The sequence below is a fragment of the Dendropsophus ebraccatus genome, chromosome 2, assembly GCF_027789765.1.
Source record: "Dendropsophus ebraccatus isolate aDenEbr1 chromosome 2, aDenEbr1.pat, whole genome shotgun sequence".
Lineage (NCBI taxonomy): Eukaryota > Metazoa > Chordata > Amphibia > Anura > Hylidae > Dendropsophus > Dendropsophus ebraccatus.
Genome location: NC_091455.1, coordinates 202451194 through 202464134, shown reverse-complemented (window position 1 = coordinate 202464134; position 12941 = coordinate 202451194).

Sequence of the window (12941 nt, the reverse complement as noted above, 5' to 3'; positions counted from 1 at the left end):
TAGGTGCTGCAGGTGGGCAGGAGCCTGGCTCTCCTCCTGTACTAGCTGCTGCAGGTGGGCTGGACTCTTGCTATTCTTTTATACTAGGTGGTGCATGTGGGCAAGAGCCGGGCTCTACTCTTTCACTAGGTACTGCAGGTGGACAGGACTCTTGCTCTTCGTCTATACTAAGTGGTGCAAGTGGGCAGGAGCCTGGCTCTACTCCTGTACTAGGTGCTGCAGGTGGGTGGGAGCCTGGTTCTCCCCCAGTACTAAGTTCTGCAGGTGGGTAGGAGCCTGGCTCTTCCTGTACTAGGTGCTGCAGGTGGGTAGTAGCCTGGCTTCCCCTTGTACTAGGTGCTGCAGGTGGGTAGTAGCCTGACTCTTCTACATTAGGTGCTGCAGGTGGCAGAAGCCTGGCTCTTCTCTTGTACTAGGTGCTGCAGGTGGGCAGGAGCCTGGCTCTTCTGTACTAAATGCTGCAGGTGGGCAGGAGCCTGGCTCTCCCCAGTATTAGGTGCTGCAGGTAGGCAGGAACCTGGCTCTTCTGTACTAGGTGCTGCAGGTGAGCAGGAGCCTGGCTCTTCTGTACTAGGTGCTGCAGGTGAGCAGGAGCCTGGCTCTCCCCATTATTAGGTGCTGCAGGTAGGCAGGAACCTGGCTCTTCTGTACTAAATGCTGCAGGTGAGCAGAAGCCTGGCTCTTCTGTACTAGGTGCTGCAGGTGAGCAGGAGCCTGTCTCTCCCCATTATTAGGTGCTGCAGGTGAGCAGGAGCCTGGCTCTTCTGTACTAGGTGCTGCAGATGAGCAGGAGCCTGGCTCTTCTGTACCAGGTGCTGCAGGTGAGAAGGAGCCTGGCTCTACCCAGTAGTAGGTGCTGCAGGTGAGCAGGAGCCTGTCTCTCCCCAGTATTAGGTGCTGCAGGTGGGCAGGAGCCTGTCTCTCCCCAGTAGTAGGTGCTGCAGGTGGGCAGGAGCCTGTCTCTCCCCAGTAGTAGGTGCTGCAGGTGGGCAGGAGCCTGGCTCTTCTGTACTAGGTGCTGCAGGTGGGCAGGAGCCTGGCTCTCCCCAGTATTAGGTGCTGCAGGTGGGCAGGAGCCTGGCTCTCCCCAGTATTAGGTGCTGCAGGTGGGCAGGAGCCTGTTTCTTCTGTACTAGGTGCTGCAGGTGGGCAGGAGCCTGGCTCTCCCCAGTAGTAGGTGCTGCAGGTGGGCAGGAGCCTGTTTCTTCTGTACTAGGTGCTGCAGGTGGGCAGGAGCCTGGCTCTCCCCAGTAGTAGGTGCTGCAGGTGGGCAGGAGCCTGGCTCTCCCCAGTATTAGGTGCTGCAGGTGGGCAGGAGCCTGTTTCTTCTGTACTAGGTGCTGCAGGTGGGCAGGAGCCTGGCTCTCCCCAGTAGTAGGTGCTGCAGGTGGGCAGGAGCCTGTTTCTTCTGTACTAGGTGCTGCAGGTGGGCAGGAGCCTGGCTCTCCCCAGTAGTAGGTGCTGCAGGTGGGCAGGAGCCTGGCTCTCCTCCTGTACTCAGTGCTTGAGGCTGCTCTGGGCTGACACTCTGGAGAGCACACTGCCAGCAAATATAAAAACAAAACAAAAAACTTTGGAGCAGAGAAGCAGAGAGCAGACTCCTTCCCTGCCAGGACCCAATCAGCAGATCTTGCCAAGGGGGAATTGAGATGACTGCAGCCGGGGAGGGATGACCTAATCACCAGCAGATAGGACTCCGGTGGGCTCCTCCACAAGAGGGGACAGATAAGGGACCCCCAGGGATCAGAGAGCAACCTCAGACCCAGAGCAAGCAGAGGGGGAGATGAAGCCCCTGCTGCCTCCATTCACTGACTGATCTGCTGCCTGATAGTAGGAGGGGATGGGGAGCAGTGTGTGCAGACACACACACAGACACATACACACACACACACAGACACACACACACACACACACAGACACACACACACACAGACACATACACACACACAGACACACACACAGACACATACACACACACAGACACATACACACACACATACACACACACACACACACAGACACATACACACACACACACAGACACACACACACACACTACAGCGTTATAGTATTATACACGTCACAGTATTATACACAGTACAGTGCTATACACATATATATTTTTATGGGGCTAATTATAGATTTGTTTATCAAGGTAAATTAGTTTTTTTCCTTCTTTGCGCTGTCTTTACTTTTTATTCAAGTTCTTCTAGGCAAAAAACAATTGTAAATTGTCCCCCATAGTCCATTATATTATTACACACATAGGGGAAGATTGATCAAACATGGTGTAAAGTAAAACTGACTCAGTTGCCCCTAGCAACCAATCATATTCCACCTTTCATTTTCCAAAGAGTCTGTGAGGAATGAAAGGTGGAATCTGATTGGTTGCTAGAGGCAACTGAGCTAGTTTCACTTTACACCCGTTTGATAAATCTCCCCCATAGTATTCATTATTTTATTGCACACACATAAAGCCCATTTTATTATTATACACATATTTAGTCTATTATATTATTATACCTTATATTATATATAGTCTCATATTATATACTTGTATAGTTAATTACGTTATTAGATACATATATACAGTGGTACCTTGGTTTAAGAGTAACTTGGTGTAAGAGCGTTTTGGTTTAAGAGCTCACAGTTTTTCAAAATTGTGACTTGGTGTAAAAGCATTGCTTTGGTTTAAGAGCTCCCTGTACTGGAAGGGAGGCGGAGTGGGGGAGGGGCATGGTCTGCATAGCAGGGTCTACAGCACTGTACTCTGACCCTGGAAGTCTCCCTCACCTTCCAAATTATAGCAGATTCAGGCTGGGGCTTACATCAGAGGACAGGACTGTGGAGGTAATCTTTCCAAAGCTGTAACCCTTCTCTCCCCGGACAGAGAGTGCTGCATGTATGTGCCCACATCTGCCCTGCTCATTCCTTCATGCTCCCTGCAGTCTTTGTCACCCCTTGTGTTTCCCATCCTCTCCATTACTGTACAGTAACTTATAATATCACAGATTCAATTTTTCTATTCGCAGAGATGAACGAATGTCTTTTTTTACTCTTACAATCCATGTTACTAATCTTAGTCCCAGCCTGCACCCCTCTTATCCCTGGCCCACATTATGGCACCTCATCTTGGGCCTGGTCCCCAGCATTTTTCTCTCTGTCATTCCTAGTTCCATGCATGACTCCCCATCCTATTCCTTGGCCCCAGCATGGTCCCCATTTCAATTCTAGACCCATCTATGGCTTCTTATTTTATTAATGGCCCCCAGTATGGCTCCCCATGACATTACTGGCCCCCGGCATGGCTCCCTAACTCATGCCTTGCCCTTAGCATGGCTCCCTATCTCCTTCCTAGTCCAAAGTATGACTCTCCTTCATGTTCCTTGTACCATGCATGGCTCCCCATCACCTTACTGGCCCCCGACATGGCTCCCCATCACAATACTGGCCCCCGACATGGCTCACCATCACAATACTGGCCCCTGGCATGGCTCCCCATCACAATACTGGCCCCTGCATGGCTCCCCATCACAATACTGGCCCCTGGCATGGCTCCCCATCACAATACTGGCCCCTGCATGGCTCCCCATCACAATACTGGCCCCTACATGGCTCCCTATCACATTACTGGCCCCCGGCATGGCTCCCTATCTCATGCCTTGTCCTTAGCATGGCTCCCTATCTCCTTCCTAGTCCACAGTATGACTCTCCTTCATGTTCCTAGTGCCATGCATGGCTCCCCATCACCTTACTGGCCCCCGGCATGGCTCCCTATCTCATTCCTAATCCCCAGTTTTATTACCCTTGTGCCTCACATGGCTCTCCCTCTCATTCATAGCCCACACTACTGCTCCCCATCTCATTCCTGGTCCCCAGCATGACTTCCCTTTTATTCCTAGTTCCATACATGATTCCTCATTTTATTCCTTCACCCAAACATGGCTCCCAATCTCATTCCTACTCCCACACATGGCTTCCTATTATATCCTTGTCCTCAGCATGGTATCTTATTTCATTCCTGATTCCTCGTCTCAGTTCTTGTCCCCAGCATGGCTCCCCATCTCTTTCCATGTTCCTAACATGGCTCCCATGTCAGTACTAGTCCTCACTATTGGCTCCCCATCTTATTACTGGTCCCCAGCATGGCAGTTCATCATTGCTAGTCCCAACCATGGCTCCCCATGTTATTACTGGTCCCCAGCATGGCAGTTCATCACTGCTAGTTCCCAGCATGTCTTCCTATTTCATTAAATAAAAATTAAATCAGGACGGGAGGAGTCTTTTTAAGTATTTAACAAACAAAAATTTCTTTCAAATCAACTGGTGTCAGAAAGTGGCAGAGAGTTATCAGCAGCTGTTTGTCCTGCAGGAAGTGGTGTATTATTTCAAGTCTGACACAGTGCTCTCTGCTGCCACCTCTGTCCATGTCGGGTACTGTCTATAGTAGTAGCAAATCCCCATAGAAAACCTCTCCTGCTCTCTAGACTGGAAAGAATACCACTTCCTGCAGAACATACTGCAGCTGATAAGTTTTGGAAGACTTGAGATTTTTTTTAATAGAAGTAAATTACAAATCTATATAACTTTCTGGCACCAGCTGATTTGAAAGAATTTTTTTTTGTGAACTACCTCTTTAACCCCTTAGCGACCCATGACGTATCTGATACGTCATGGTGCTGCAGGGGGTGTTCAGAGCGGGGTCCCGCCGGGACCCCGCTCTGAACGGCACCGATCCCGGCTGCAATCTGCAGCCGGGCAGTGCCTCTATTAGCCGGCGCGGGTCCCGTTGCCGCGCCGGCTAATTAAGCCCTTCAATGCAGCTGTCAAACCTGACAGCTGCATTGAAGTGCTTTCCTCCGTGCATCCCTGGTGTCTAGTGGCACGGATCTCCCCCCCGCGATGCGATCGCGGGGGGGAGATCCGTTCTTCTGCCCGTGCCGGGCCTCAGCGTCGGAATGACGCTGATCCCGGCTCGGCAATAGATTGCTGTGGCCTGCAGCAGGCCATAGCAATCTATGACCGATCTCATGGATCTTTGCTGTGTATATACACAGCAATGATCTCTATGAGAGATCATTGCTGTCTATATACAAGTCCCCCAGGGGGGCTTCTAGTGTATGTAAAAAAAAAAGTAAAAAAGTGTTTTTATTAATAAAAAATCCCCTCCCCTAATAAAAGTCCAAATCACCCCCCTTTTCCCATTTTATAAATATAAATTAATAAATAAATAAATTAATAAACATATTTAGTATCACCGCACACGTAATTGCCCGAACTATTAATTAATCACATTCCTGATCTCACACGGTAAACGGCGTCAGCGCAAAAAAAATCCCAAAGTGCAAAATTGCGCATTTTTGGTTGCATCAAATCCAGAAAAAATGTAATAAAAAGCGATCAAAAAGTCGTATATGCGCAATCAAGGTACCGATAGAAAGAACGCATCATGGCGCAAAAACTGACACCTCACACAGCCCCATAGACCAAAGGATAAAAGCGCTATAAGCCTTGGAATGGAGCGATTTTAAGTGACATATATTTGTTAACAATGGTTTGAATTTTTTACAGGCCATCAGATACAATATAAGTTATACATGTTATATATCATAGTAATCGTAACGACTTGAGGAACATGCATAACAAGTCAGTTTTACCATAGGGCGAACGGCGTAAATGCAAAACTCCCCGAAATCAAAACAAATTCGTTTTTTTTTCAATTTGACAGCGCAAATGATTTTTTTCCGGTTTCACAACATATTTTATGGAAAAATTATGCCTGTAATTGCAAAGTACAATTGGTTTCGCAAAAAATAAGCACTCATATAAGTCTCTAGGTAAAAAAAAATGCAAGCGCTATGGACTTTTAAACATAAAATGGAAAAAGCAAAAGCGCAAAAACGAAAATTGGCTTTGACCTTAAGGGGTTAAAGGGGTGGTCTTCTTGGGAGGCCATGACTAACGTTCCTGTGTATGGGGAGGGCGAGAGAGATAACTGTTGTCCGAATAATTTTTTGACCAATAATTACTGAAGGTATATGGCCATGTTTAGTGTGAAGTGAGGGCAAGACACAGATATTATCAGGGGGCTCACAAATTCTAAAGAATCGTCAACCTTATTCACTGTAACAGGTGGGGAATGTTTTGCTAGAACCTTCTGTCCTGGCATCATGTGGACCTTATTGTGAAACCTACTCCCTACTTTCCATTGTATGGACCAAGACCTCCTCCTCATAGCAGCAGGACCCCCTAATGGCAGGTGAACAGTAGCAGAAGTGCCGTGGTCCAGGTTGCCAGGACTGGTATTGAATCTCTGGTGTTTTGGGGGCTACTTTGGGGGTAACACCCACCCCCGGACACACGTCAACCGGACCTTAGGTAGAACTGATATGAGGTGCAGGTGCGACGGCAGAGATGACAAGTCCCACTTTAACCCCTTCAGGACCAGGCTAATTTTCATTTTTGCGCTTTTATTTTTTCCCTCTCCATGTTTATAAGGCCATAGCACTTTTTTTCACCTACAGACCCACATGAGCCCTTATTTTTTGTGACACTAATTGTTCTTTGCAATGGCAGACTGAATTTTTCCGTAAAGTATACTGTGAGACTAGAAAAAAATTATTTGTGCAGTGAAATAAAAAAAAAAAAAGCAATTTGTCTTCATTTTCAGTTTTGTGTTTTGTGTTTATACTATTCGTCCTATAGTAAAACTGACATGTTATCCATGTTTCTCAAGTCAGTACGATTACAAGGATATGTAATTTACATGACTTTTATTTTATCTGACTACTTTTAAAAAATTTAAATCTTAAAAAAAAACTAAATGTGTTCAAAATTGCTCTATTCCCATGCTTCTAGCGCTTTTATCCTATGGTTTATGGGGCTGTGTGAGGTGTCATTTTTTGCGCCATGATCTGTGCTTTCTATCGGTACCTTGTTTGCATATATACGACTTTTTGATCACTTTTTATTACAATTTTTTCTGGATTAGATGTGACAAAAAATCCGCAATTTTGCACTTTGGAGAGGTTTTGCGCTGACGCCGTTTACTGTGCGAGATCAGGAATGTGATAATTACGCACATGTGGTTACCAAATATGTTTATTTATTTATTTTTATTTATAAAATGGGAAGGGGGGGTGATTCAAACTTTTATTAGGGGAGGGGATTTTTTATTAATAAAAACACTTTTTCTTTTTACTGTATAATCCCCCTTGGGGACTTTTATTATTACTGAAGTGATCTCCCTTAGAGATCAGTGCATTATACTCAATACAGCAATGATAGATTAGATCAGTGCTGTATTACTCTCATAGACCAAATTGCTGCAGACCAAATACATTGTTTGCTGAACCTTTTTCTTAGGTGTATAGAGGAGAAGAAAACACGTACTGGGACACTACAGAAGTACAGTTTCCCCCAGATCTTTAGCCTATCGATTATCTGTGGGAAGTGCAGAAGAAACAAGTCCCATCCATGGAGGCCGAACTGCACACAGGATCCGCTGTCGTCACAGGGCTATAGGGAATTGCGTCACAGAGGGTTTGCGTCACAGAGAGTTTGGGTCTTAAAGGGGTACTCCTGTGGAAAAAAGAATCTTTAAAGTCATCTGATGTCAGAAAGTTATACCGATTTGTAATTTACTTCTATTAAAAAATCTCATGTCTTCTAGTACTTATCAGCTGCTGTATGTCCTGCAGGAAGCAATGTATTTTTTCCAGTCTGACACAGAGCTCCCTGCTGCCCCCACTGTCCATGTCAGGAACTGTCCAGAGCAGTGGCAAATCCCCATAGAAAACCTCTCCTGCTCTCCAGACTGGAAATAATACACCACTTCCTATAGGACATACAGCAGCTGATAATACTGATGATACTGGAAGACTTGAGATTTTTTTTTAACAGAATCCTCTGGCACTTTTTGGTGCAATGTTTTGGTGAACTACCCCTTTAATCCATTCCACATTTTGGGAGTAATTTCCATAGAGGTTTTCTATGAGGATTTTCTACTGCTCTGGACAGTTCCTGACATGGACAGAGGTGGAAGCAGAGAGCACTGGATGGAATACACCACTTCCTGCAGGACATACAGCAGCTGATAAGTACAAGAAAACCTGAAATTTTTATATAAAATTAAATTACAAATCTGTATTACTTTCTGACTTTTTTATTTGATAGAAGTGGAGTACCAGCTTAACATGTAAAAACACAAGAGGGATATGATATTTGGTGGTGGGTATTATAGTTATAGCACTCACTATCACTCCATCTCTCTGTTTATTGACAACTTTCCCTCTTCCCTTTTATTTCTTAATCTGCCAGATCCATTGAATGACAGACCGCTTGGCATATAATATTGTATGTATGGTGCCACCATTTTGACTCACACGTGTACTATTCCTTCCCATGACCCGAGGATACAAGACAAGGGCCCCACTGGCTGCGATATCCCTTCCAGACAGAACATAATTAATAATTCTAGAATAGAATGAGTTGCATCATGGAGTTTCATACAGTCATGCATTTTGTGTTCATACTTGTCTTGTCTTCCTTATGAACTTTATAAGGAGGAAATGTCATCTTCATCATCTTTTACAGCCTGTGGTTCCCCCTTCCCTGCCCACAGGATAAATGCTGTGAAACCTCCTTAGCCACCCAATGAAATCCATCTAATATAATAAATAGAATGATGATTTGTGGGGGATGTAGCTGCAGCATTTCTCTCTGTGTCTGTGATACTATATATTGTGTGGGAGGAGGGGGATGCAGCTGCAGTTCCATGTCTACGAGACGTCATGCTGTTGGAAAGGAAAGCGGCTGCAACTGCTCTCTTTCTATCTGTGATATAGGTGCAGTACTGGAAGGCTTGAGATTTTTTTTAATAGACGTAAATTACAAATCTCTAGCACTTTAATCTCTAAAAAAAAATTTTTTAAGGAGAGTGGATGTTTTGTGGATGTTGCAAAAGGAACATCCTTAACCCCTTTGTGTCAGCAATCTGTATATATATTTTCCTACTGCACATACCCAGTGCAGTAGGAATGTATATATACGTTCCCTGTACTGACGGGGTTATTGATGTGAGCGGGAGCGCTGCAGAGAGAGCGATCCCGCTCACATCAGTCTCCGGGGCCGCAGGTAATGAGAGTCAGCTGCGATCTCCCTTTAAGGTGCTCAGTGACAGATCAAGCATCTGTCACTGAGTGATCGGGACCCCTGCAGCCTTGCTGCGGGGGAACCCGATCGCATGTAAGCTCCTTACCTCCGTCCTGTCGGATCCGCGATCTATGTGTAGAGTCTGCTCTCAGGCCAGCTCTATACATAGATTGCTGATAACACTGATCTATGCTATGCTATGGCATAGCATAGACCAGTATATGCAATCTCATGATTGTATATTTTACAGAAAATGAAAGTGTTGAAAAAAAAAGTGTAATAAAAAAGTTTTTAAAAATATTAAAAATCCCCTTATAAACCCCCTCCCAATAAAAGTAAAAAATACCCCCTTGCCCATTATAAGGCTATGTTCACACTACGTAAAACAACGGCCGTTGTTTTCACCGGCCGGATTTTTGCGGTCAAAACAACAGCCGTAGAATTACAAGCATACGGGCTGGTCGTGAAACAACGGCCGTTGTTTAATATTGCCTCCTAGCATTTTTTTAATCGGGCTGAAACATGTCATTTAATTGAAATACTGCGACTAGCCCAATAAACCACTCAATAAATTTTTTACATTAAAATCAAGTTTAATTTGGCCGAAATAAATTTTACGTGTGCGGCCGCATTGAAATCCACGGCCGTAGTTGTAACATTACCGGCCGCAATAAATGACATGTTCATTTTTCGCGGGTCCGTACGAACTATGGACGTAGTCTTATACGCTGTGTGCATCGTACGACCGTAGTTCGAACGAATTGCTATATCATATCATCCTCAAAACAACGGCCGTAGTTTTGTGGCGAAAACCACGGCCGTTGTTTTACGTAGTGTGAACATAGCCTAAAAGTATAAATATAAATAAATAAACATATTACATATCGCAGCATGTGAAATTGTCCGATCTATTAAAATATAACATTATTGTTAATGCACGGTGAGTGGCGTAAAAGCAAAAAAAAAAAAAAAAAAAAACACCAGGATTGCTGATTTTATTAAATTATATATCACAAAAAAATCAATGAGCAATAAAAATTTTCAGTTTTACTAATATGATATTAATAAAAACTAGAGATCATGGCGCAAAGAATGGCGCCCCAACCAGCCCTGTAGGTGAAAAAATAAAAGCGCTATGGCTCTTAGAAGGCGGGGAGGAACATTAATTTGACCCTGACATCTGTGCATCAAAGGGCTCTGTCTTGAAGGGGTTAATGTCTGCAAAAAATACAGATTCCATAGACTTCTATTGGTGTGTCCGTGTGGATTACGAATCCAACTACAGACAGTGTGAACAGCCCAATGGAAATCAATAGGTTCTAAAGTGTGAATGTGGCCTTATTCTTAAAGAAGCAGTTCACAAAAAAATATTATTGGCCCCCACCCTCCCGGTAGGCACTGGCACGTATACTCACCGCAGCTCATCGGTGTCCTGCGACGCGGCTTCGTTCCGGTCCCGTGGTGCCGCTCAAATCCGGCGTGCGCTCACATACGCCTCTGCAGTGACTCCTCTTCTCTGTCCTGTAATTGAACGCTGGAAGTCATGCGCTTCCATAGAGATTCATTAAAGCATGTGAGTTCCGGCGTATAATCACAGGACAGAGAAGAGGAGTCACAGCAGAGATGGATGTGAGCGGGACCAGGACGAAGCCGCGCCGCGGGACACCGATCAGCTGCGGTGAATATACGTGCCAGGGCCTACAGAGTGGGCCAATAATAATAATTTTGTGAACTGCTTCTTCAAGTAAATCAATGTTGTAAACTATTATTGATATTATTATTTATTAAGCGCCCTTGATTCCCGAGCGCTATACAAGCTATAGGGGGGGACAAACAGAACATTACAAAATCAAACCACGTTACATGAATAAGGGTCTATTACACAAAACGATTATCGACTGTACTTGGGCAATTACCGGCTGATAATCGTTATGTGTAATAGCTCATGCCGGAAGGCAATGATCAGCCGATATGCACAATGTTGGCTGGTCGTTGTTTTCAGCATGTTCCATTATTCCGACAACAATAGTGACAGTCTGCTGCTTGTCGGCCCGTGCAATAAGTGCAGACCACCACTCTCTTCTATGGGCGACCGTACAATCTAAGGGCCCTATTACACGGGACAATTATCGTGCGAAAAATCGTTAAATCGTTCGAATTTAAACGATAATCGTTCTGTGTAATTGCAGGCAACGATCGAAAAATCGTTCGTAGGTCGTTGATCGTTTATTTAGATCTGAACCTAAAATTATCGTTAATCATTCGCAAATCGTTTGCTGTAATTCCACGTTCGTTTGCTCAAGTTCCGCGTTTTTTTTACTAATCGCTCAGTGTAATTGCACATTGTTCATTGTTTTTCTGGGATCAGAAGGAATAAACGATCATAGTAACAATCGCAATAACAATCGCAGTAACGATCTTAACTAACGATTATCGTTCTGTGTAATATGGTGAACGATTTTAGGTTAACGATAAACAATCTCGTTTGCGATCATTTATCGTTAATCGTTAAAAATCGCTCAGTGTAATAGGACTTTAAGGATCATCTGTGAAAATCCTCCTGCTGCTCCCCTGCTCCTCCCCTTTGGATGTCTGGCTGTGTAATAACACAGACAGCGAGCAGGGAACAAGGAGCACGTGGGCACTGATCTGACAGGTCGGCACTCTCTTGCTACTTAATATCAGGCTGTGTAATACGGCCCTTAGGTAAATAGGGATAGAGGACCCTGCCCACGAGCTCTTACACTCTACAACTATAAAGTTGTCTTCCAATCTTTTACACCAGGGATGGGGAACCTTCGTCCCTCCGGCTGTTGCCAAACTACCCATCAAAATTCCCATCATGCCCGGACAGTCAAAGTTTTAGCTGGAGGGCCGAAGGTTCTCTATCCCTGTTTTACACAGAACTTTACTACAGGGTTCAGTCTCTTTTTAGCCAACTTTTGGGAGGAAAATATTATTGGTCCCACCATTTACAATCAGTTATGCTTGATAGACAACCTGAGGACTGAGGTCAGACATGTTGAATTAGTTGTTCCTATGGTTCTGGTGGCAGATGAGGTTTTATTATTCGCTTCGGTGTCTTTGAGGGTCATTTCCTCATTGACATTTCAGAGCTTTCTACTTGTCCCATTGTCCAACAATTGTTTTTGTGGTCGTCTTCCACAGGAGTGATCATCCGCTCGGTGTCCGCCCTCTTTCTAAGGTGTGTGGTGCCAGCAGTATGAGGGAAGCAGTCACCGTTCATTCTCTTCGGTGATGACGTCCAGCTTTGTCAAACCACTCGATAGTTCCAGCATTCCATAAATCTCCACCACTTACATCTATGGGAGACTTGTGAGGCTTCTACTGGAATTTGCCAAGTTATCTCCTTTATACAACGTCCTTAGGAGGAGCCCTGTGTCCTGTGGTGTTTTGCATAGTGAACAGCTGTTTTCCTATAATTACTGCTGCTTTTTTATTGTCTACAGCCCTCCATAAATGACTTTGAGTGTTAATCTGAATTGTGTTACTGAGCATCAGGACTGTAAAATCCCCATTAGGGTTGTACATCTATCCCTTGTAGTCATGCAGTCACAGCGTGAGGTGACCTCGGTGCAGCTCTGCTAGGACATCATGACTCCTTGCATTTGAAGACCTCCCCAAACTAAGGAAGGAACACCCTTGTTGTGTAAAGCTCTGTAATAGAGCTATAGAAATCCAGGATTGAATCCCTATAATTACCTTCATGGTAATGGTCTACATAGTTAACCATACATAGACCCATGCCCAATGGCTTATAGTCACTG